Below are 9,188 nucleotides of genomic sequence, written 5' to 3' on the forward strand. Positions count from 1 at the left end.
TGATCACCAACCATAACAACCCTCTGCAGATATATTATAGTCATTTCGTGCAATGGGGGAGTAATATTTACCTATTGTGCCTTTACAACTTAGAAAAAAAAAAAAAAAAAAAAAAAAAACTTGTTAAGGCCCCACTCTCCCCTGTATAACTCTCCTCTGCCTAACTTTGCCCATTGTCTGTCTGTCTGTATTTCTGTCTCAGTCTCTCCTCTGTCTCTGCACATCTCTGTTTCGACCCCCACCCTCTCTCTCCCCATGTCTCTTCTCAGATTTGCTGCAGCAGCACAGTGCTGACTGCCTCTGACAGGACTCTCCTTGGACCTCTCCTCCAGGCCATTTGTCAGCATGCAGGCCCCTCACCACAGAGTACAGATTGGCAGTTGGCTGTAACAGCATTCAACGTGAACAAGCCCAGATACCGATGGGGTTATGAATGAGAAATAATAGAGAACGGAGCTGAGTAAACACCATCCTCGAGAGTAATGAATCAGCTCATAGCAGTTCCTTGACAACAGCCTGGCGGGTATAAATGAAAACACAAAAATATTCTCTCAGGTTAATTTTTTAGCGGCTGCTGAAGGAGATCATTTGCGCTCGCCCTGCACACTACACACTAACCGGCACAACATGATGAACCAGCATCCACCCTAACCTCGGCCATATGTTGTCCCAGATTTGTTGTTCACTGCGTTTCTGCTCTCTATGACGGGCCTCTTCATCCGAGGCAATTAATCATGATTTCAGACATAAAGCTGAAGTGAATAAACACTCTTATTCTCTTGAGTGTTGTTTCAGTTGCTCTGGTCCCTGTGAAACTCCTACGGCAAAAAGGTTTCATTAAATGGCCACTCTGCCGCAGGATGCTTAAATCATGGCTGGTGCAGAAGCTTAGGAGACTGGTGTTTTTATAGAACAGGATGGAGATATGTGGTTCTAATTAGACCACTGGCTATCTCAGTGGACCTCCTGTCACTGCCTGCGCCCAAACCTTCTCTTTAATTACTCACAGAGAAAAGGAGATGTCAAGTGAAAATAGCAAGTAGGCCCCATGTAAGACATACTACATAATTTCTGTACTGGGGTGGGAGAGCTTCATAGCCTACAGCACTGGGAAGGATACTTTAGAAATGTAATCCATCACAAGATAGCTGATTACTTACATGAAATGTTAATTTCTGTGGTTGCATAATGCAGTGGGAGATTTCACACACAGATTCATTTGTTTTTGAGTCTTTTCTGGAGACAAGTATAAATTTGTTAAAACTGGGCCCACTAGGACCAAAAAAATGGCAACTGAGTCAAGAGCATTTTGGAAACAAGTTGATTAGCATTGGAAGCAAACGGGATTATCTCACCCCACTGGGAGATTTTTCATTTGCTTGAAGAAAAACATGATTTTAGGGTTCAATATGCGACTAAAGTATTTGTTAAGATGGACATTTTGCGCAGTGCGATACCACAGAGAGATTTTTGTTGTAAAACATGATAGCATTTGCGGTAACTTCTTTACATACTGTGTGACATATTGCAACCACAAGCCTCCCAACTCTGCCCCTATGGTCAAAGTATTGCAGAGTGTACTGTATTGGGAATCCAGTGTGGAGATATTAAGGCTGACAACTGATGGGAGAGAGCCTTGTTATCTTGACACACTTGTAGCACATCTTGTACCCGCAAGTCCCAGGGCTGTGAGTGAGGGTGAGATGTAGGTTTACTTCTCCACACGGGGAAAATCAGAGAGCAAGGGAGTAAGGAGACAGATAAGCACAAACACAAAGTTGATGTTTTCTTTGGGAGGGAAAAAAAAAAGAGACAACATTTCATTCTCATCTTGTCAGTAGGTCACACATCTTCACAGTTACCATGGCAACGGCCGTCCCTGAGGAGAAGGGTTCCGGCTCTATCCCGGAGGCCAGTGTTTGATTGATTGGTTGTCAGGGCGTAAGACGAATGATGACGTATGAGCGGCTCGCTGACAGACACACTTCACATACGGGTCATTGAGAGAAATGAAAGGGTTGTGGGTATGTGCTGCATGCATATGTGTGTGTGTGTGTGTGTGTCTGTGTGTTTGTGTAAGGGCTTTATTAAGTGAATGACCAGGGCAGCGGATTGTCCTAGAGGATTTTCTGGCTTGAGTAAAATATCAATGTCCCCTTGGTCATTGTGAACTACACAGATGAATATTTTACAGCATGAACTATTTCTCTTCCACGCAGAAATAATACAACAAACACACTGGCACGTGTATAATATGTATATTTACCGCCGTGCCATTTTGTATGTACTTTACACAGAGAAAAACCTCAAGCCAATAATGTACAAAGGCCAGCAGAAGTTCCATTTCCCAAATGGAGCCAGCATTGCCGTCATTGCTGGTAACAGTGTGAATCATTTTCATGTTGTTTGCCGACCTTTGGCTTGCCTCTGTGTGGCTAACAACCAATATCAATAAATGAGCAACAGATGTTGGCAAATGAATGTATTGTGTAACCTAAAGCCGGCCTCAGGGAGCCTCATCTGAAAGGTGTGTATATTGTAAGACCAACAACTCTATTATAATCCAATGTTTTTCCTTGCTTTGACATGATTTGAAGGCCATCATGATCGTAATTGAGTCCTTGACACATTTACAGCATATCATCATACCTCAATTTTATTACCCATATCAATGGAGGGCCCTGTGAAAGGTCAATCAGAGGCCCTTAAAGGAAAAATGCACCCCAAAACACCAACAGTTTACATACAGTGCAAGACATCTTTCCAAGAAAAATGACATGGATCCCTGGCATAATCCACAGCCTTTGGGAGCGAGTGTTTCTGTAGGGAACAATTTCCTGCAGAATAACACTGTATCTATCCACCACTGCTCTCTAATATACTCTGGATGGATAACACAATAGTAGACAACCCAGTGAGGCTGAAGCTGCTGGAATTGGGTCAGCCACCATATTGGCACAACCAAACAAAGTGGAGGATGCTCAGTATGTACTTGAAAAATCCTGTAAAGTGTGAAAACAATCCTCAGGTGACTGTAACATTAGGATCAAGCTTCATGTTTATGTGCATTAATATGATATTATTGTATAGATCATTCAAGAGGTTGTGCTGTCTATTGGTGATACAGTATTTTTCAGAACATCCTTTTCATCTGTGAACAAACTCGGCTAGCTTAATTAACTTGTTTGCTGATGGCTCACTGACTGAGCTGCTGCGTTAATATATTTTAGAGTGGTTGTCAGACACACTGGTTATCATCTATCAGTGTGCCATCTATCATTACCTGAATCAAGGAAATAAATCTAACATGTATTTATTTATCTTTTATTTTTTATTATTTCCTTCAATAATGTTCATAGCTGCCTGTATCAGAAACAGGAAATTATTTAAAGGTGAAAACTTCAACTGCGGCTGATAACAGATTATAGATTTAGTGATTACAATGCCTCTGTTATGAAGTATTTCAAATTTGGGCTTATCAATATAGCGTCATGCTGGTTTTGCTTTGTCTTACATCATCATCAATCCAGTTTTATTATAGATCAGTGGGTGGGTGTGGGGTGGGGTGGGGTGGGGGTGGGGATGCTCGATTTCTCCCTGTATGTTTGTTAGGCAATGTTGTAAAATTTGAGTTTACAAAGGAGCCCTCGCTCATTGATTTTTTTAAGGGCTTGACACTGAAACCTGACAGTGAGCATATGCAATTTAGATCATTATTATTATTTCCTAATTTCCTAATCAATTTATTTAACTGACAATATAGTTTATATCGCTTTCATGATAAATACATGCTTCCTTCACACCTCTCACCCAACCTGACTATTCCCCTCACTTTATGAAAACTCTCATGGCCCATCAGATATGCAGAACATGCATTGATTTCATTTTATCGTGCGCTAACCAAAAGTGTCAGTCTGTTGCCTCCGGCCTCCTTATTGTTCTTTATAATGTCAGGGATGTCGTGACTTAAACTTCTCTTGCAGTCGGCGTCTCAACAAGCCATTACAACTTTCACCTGGATTTATCTTGGCAGTACATTCTCTGATGAACTCAGTATATTACACAGATGATTCAGGTAGAGAGCTCTCAGTGCTAATAAGCACAAATGTAGGAAATGATTGATAATAAAGGAAGGAACAAACACTGTTTTTTACAGTTTATGGGTATACCTAATGGCCCAGAGCTGTTTTGAAAATGCTGGAGTTGGCGGTGATGAGGGGATGGGGGTGAGCAGGGCACATTTTACAAATTTTGTCTCCCTTACAAAATTCCTAATGTCTGCCCTTAGGCCATTTCCGATTGCATGGCTTTTTGGTGAGAGCACATCAGGTCCAATCAGGTTGAGGTGTAGAATCAAACTGCTTGGTTGAATATCTTTTTTTTTTTTTTTTTTTTTTTTTTTTCAGATACAGTATTTGTCAGATTTCAAGGTGCCTACAGAGCATTTTCAGTTTCACTGGAAGTCAGTATCACTGATGATTCAGCATGAAACTGCTACCAAATATCTCAGTAACAGAGAAAGTTGCTGAACAATGGTATGTCAACTTCTTTCAACAAATTAGGGTCTATGTGTTAAAAAAAAAAAAAGTTGAAAAGTGTCCTTACAGCACAGAAGAATAAATCAGCTGCTGAGATGGGATGACAAAGTGTTACAAAGGGTCACTTGCACTCAAAGCTATCGCATAGACAAAAATTGGAAATTTTAAAATAATGTTCTTTCAAATGGCAAGGTGTATATTATTAAAAAATCACAGAAGTACAGAGGAAATTGATTTTTTTTACAAATGTTAATCATCATTGACATATCTGATCATCTTTTGTCCAACATTCATAGTAGTGCTTCGACTCTCAAATACAACTCTCTTTTAGTCAAATAAACAAAGATTATAAGCAAATTTTTCCTTTCAAACCAGTAGAACGTTGTGAATACAGCATGCAGCTGTTGATACGGGTCCTCCTCTTTTTTTAAGCACCCATGAGCTCTTATTGGGTCAGGAAGACTGGCTGACATCCAGAAACATTGTCTCAGCCAATAATCAGCAATACTGCTCCTGGGAAAACAAAGCACTCCAAATGACAAGTTACCAATTACTATCCTAATTACAAGTGCACCATCTCATTTAATGAACCTGATAGTGCCACGAGAGTGACGGTGACGATATCCACCTTCTGTACTTTCAGGTTTCATACTGAATCATTTCTACCTGCTGAAGAGATAAATGGGATGAATGGGATCATTATGATGATGATGATTATAACTCATGCTTATTTTTAGGTTATTCATTGCAAGGAAGGAGCATCTATGTTACTTGTTTGAAGTAATTTAAAGTCATGATAGTGTAACAAGAAATGTTTCATGAGCAGGTCCTTCCAGTTTGAACAAAGGCCAGACACCCTGAGGGCTCTGTTTTCATGGTGAAGCATTAGGTATTAAAACCCGGCGATATCCTCTCTGGGTTGTGGCCAACTTATTTTTGCAATTTTCAACACTAGCGTTATCTTGGCGATAAGCGGCATCCTGCCGTTATCTGGGGAGAGGGGGTTGGTACAGGAGTTAATGCCACCAGGAGGACGAATATATTATTAATAAGTGAAGTTTGGGTGGACCTCAACAAAGGCAGATCAAATCAGCTTCTCTTATTCCCTTTAAAAAGACTGAACCCCTCGCATCATGACGCTCTGCATTTTCTAATAGAAGAGATCAGACCAGCCTCTTTCTGCACGTGCACTCCCTGCAGATCTATATGTCTACACAGCGCCCAAACATGAGTATATACTTCACAAATATGACGCCAGTATGACCCTTTTTGAGGTAAATTTCTTTTTCTGGAGATGGTTTTAACTGGATCATCGTGTTTTCTGTGCATCATGATGCTGATGTCAGATATTTGAGGGCATTAACAATGCAACTACAGCGACATTTGTAAATGCCGAACCTTGATTCCATCTTGGTTGTCTGTAAATTATTTTCTTTATACGATGAAATGCAGGAATTCAATTTGTCATTTCTATATTAGAATGCACATAGTGCTACACTTACCAAATGTGTGAAAAGCAATAGTATTTTTACATGGTTTACATAACAGCAGGACAAACTGAAAACTCCCCATAATAATGTCGCCTAAAGTAACCTTATTTCAGTTTCCAGAGAGAAATGTGGAAATTGGAATTTACTTAAAAGCACACATCAATCAATCTACACAGATTTCACCAAAACAGCCACAGCCACACTTCTGCACTGTCACACCATGGTCATTGCAGCTGTTGGGCCTTTGTCAACTGGAAATAAAAACTGCAGTGTCACATGACTGAGGTGACAGAATAAAAATTCAGACTCAAGGCAGGCAGGTATAATGAAACACAGATAATGAAACACAGTTTATGTAGGAGGAGGCTGGGAGGGTGAGGAAACTGACTGGCTGGTGCGGCTGAAGACATCATGGCAGAGCAAACAATGATCCAGCAGAGAATGTTGGATTTATGAGGCAGAGTGGTGACGAGGAGCTGACTGGTGTGTGCAAAAACAAAGACGTCTCTGCACTTCTGTAACCAAGAAGGCCTACAGACATTTTAGGCAATAATACTGGCTTTAGTGGCAGGTACTTGTAGTTTTGATATGCAAGAAGTCACTTTTCTTGGTTAGTGGATTTATCAATGTGAATCAAGCAAGCACATCATTCATGAAGGTGTTAATGGGATTTTGGAGAGGTGCGTGGCATTGCACCAGGGACATAGCACAGCGCAAATTGTTTTTCGGCTGGTGAAGGCAAAGGGCAACGCCGAAGGGGCACCAAAACTGCACTGCGGATCTGCGTAAGAAACACACCCAGCTCTGCCACTCCACCCATCTCAGTGTTGGCAAGTTCAGTTTGGACCATGAAAATCCCAAAGCAGCCAGTCGAGTTTAAAACTCGATGAAATTTGTAACTTGCTGACGTTACGCCTGGTTAGTGCCTAACACTGGGTTAATGCCGGCTTGAAAACAAAGCCCTGAGTGTTCAGAAACAAAAAATAATTAACTTGATTGTTTTTGCAGACTGGGATCAAGGAACAAATAGAGAAAGAAACTAGCTGTCTAGTCGCACAGTTTCTCAAAACAGCTCAATGTCACACAGCCAGTGTTTTGAGAAACAATAAAACCTCGCTGTGGTAATACAGTAGTAGCAGTCCTTGTGTATTATCAGTGTGTGAGGAACTGATTAGTGGTGAGGTATCAAAATGTGCCATCCTCCTCCATTCAGTGCTGGGATATTCAATAATAACACACAATATTGTTACACTCCGTGTGTGTGTTCTTGTCATTGTGAGAACCAGTGTGAGTCTTAGGCCTTCAGAGTGAGAAAAAAAATTGTCAGGTTGTTTTGAGGTCTTCGCTTCTCCAAATGATTAGTTTAACATTAGGTCTTCAGTACAGGGATACGATTTAACAGTGTCGTTTATAGCACATGTACAACTGTATGTATATGTGGTGAGGGCTATAAGAGGAGAATTTGGGAGAATAGGGACCGACAACGACAACTGGGGATTTTTACCCCAGGAATTAAAATCTTTACCCTTTGGTATTCGATGTTGAATTGATAAGGCACACAGACTCATTAGTAAAGAGGACAGAGATGTGTTTTATGTATAAACCAAAGATTTTATTGAAATAAATAAGGGATAGGGGATAAATTACTTGAGTTCAGTTACACAAAAAGGCCTTAACACTACTAAAAACTACTCAAGTCTAATACATGAAAATCAGTCCAACACAAAACAAAATTAAGACAGAGCTGAGGCCACAAGTGGAGAGGTAGATTACCCAGGGGTGCTCCCACATACCTACCTCACATGTGACACTGCAATCCTCACAGCAAACAAATGGTGCAATCTATTTGTGTCCCAGTGCCAGGGGTGCAAATAAGCTCAGCAAACCAAGGCAACAAAGCTGAACACCAAACCAGCAACAGCAGGGATAAAGGCTGGGAGCAGAGAGTGAGTACAGGCCACCAGGTGTTTTATAGAGTGTGGCCCTGATGAGGGAATTGGTTAGGAGTCATTTCCAGGGCTGCATTCACCATCATTACACACACTGTGTTCACCTTAACATTGGGAGCATTCCCCACCACATACAGTTTATGTTTCCCTCCATAATTTTGCAATGCATGTCGTATGCAATTAATTTAGTTTACATTTATTTGCTTCTCTTTGCTTTTAAAATGCCGACTTTGCTGTGTCAAACCTTGCTTGAAATTAACTGCTGTCTTGGCTGACAAAGATGCCCCAAACAAGAAGACATGGATGTGACAGTAAAGTTTGTAAGATGACATGTTTTGAGGGATTATTTCCTGGCAGAGACTTCCTTTCTTCCTGTGTGTGTCAGATGATTGACAGAGCGTAACGTAATGCAGCGATATGAAAACATCAGCTCTGGCACAAGGAAATAATGAAAGAACAGAAACTTAAGAAAAAAAATCAAATTAAGGCTTCATGTTTACAGTGATGGATTATCCGTTTTGGGCAATTTTCAAGTCTGTGAAAGTTTGTCATACTGTACAAGAATGAATAGCAGAAATTGCTTCTTCTGAAGGCAGGAAGACAAACACATGAAATCTCCAACTATGCTATGACAAACCAGGAATAATGTAAATGCAGGGTAAACATAGACAATTAGAACAAATTGAGAGAAATGCAAGGTGAAAGGACAATAGCAGTCCAACTCTGGATTTACATTAACAGTCAAGATTGTTTCTTCAAGTCACAAATAGGCTCAGTGGCTCAGTGCATGTTGGGAGAATGCAAGCAGTGGGGCAATCTGTATGTTGTAACGCTTTGGCTAAAGGTCAAGAGGTCTACAACTGTCATGAGGTCAAAAACTGACAGCATTCATCGTCTGGGTAGAAGGAATGTGCACTAAAATTTGATGGCAATACAAAAAAATTGACTGTGAGATATCAAACTTGACATGTTGGCCTACAGGTTGTGCTAGGGAAAAAAAAGTAACGGGGTCATCGAAATCAAGAGATGGGTCAGGCTGCAGATTAAACAAGGTCTGGTGGCAGACACAAAGACCTCAAAGATTATCCATCTCATTCTCCTGAAGAAGAAATAATCAAGTTTAGGTTAGGAATGGTTATGTTTGGGATTAGAGATAGTTAAGATTAGGTAACTACTTGTTGTGGTTAGCAGTTTTGGTAAGAGTGATGGGG

Source organism: Myripristis murdjan, chromosome 24 (genome assembly GCF_902150065.1).
Source record: "Myripristis murdjan chromosome 24, fMyrMur1.1, whole genome shotgun sequence".
Taxonomy (NCBI): domain Eukaryota; kingdom Metazoa; phylum Chordata; class Actinopteri; order Holocentriformes; family Holocentridae; genus Myripristis; species Myripristis murdjan.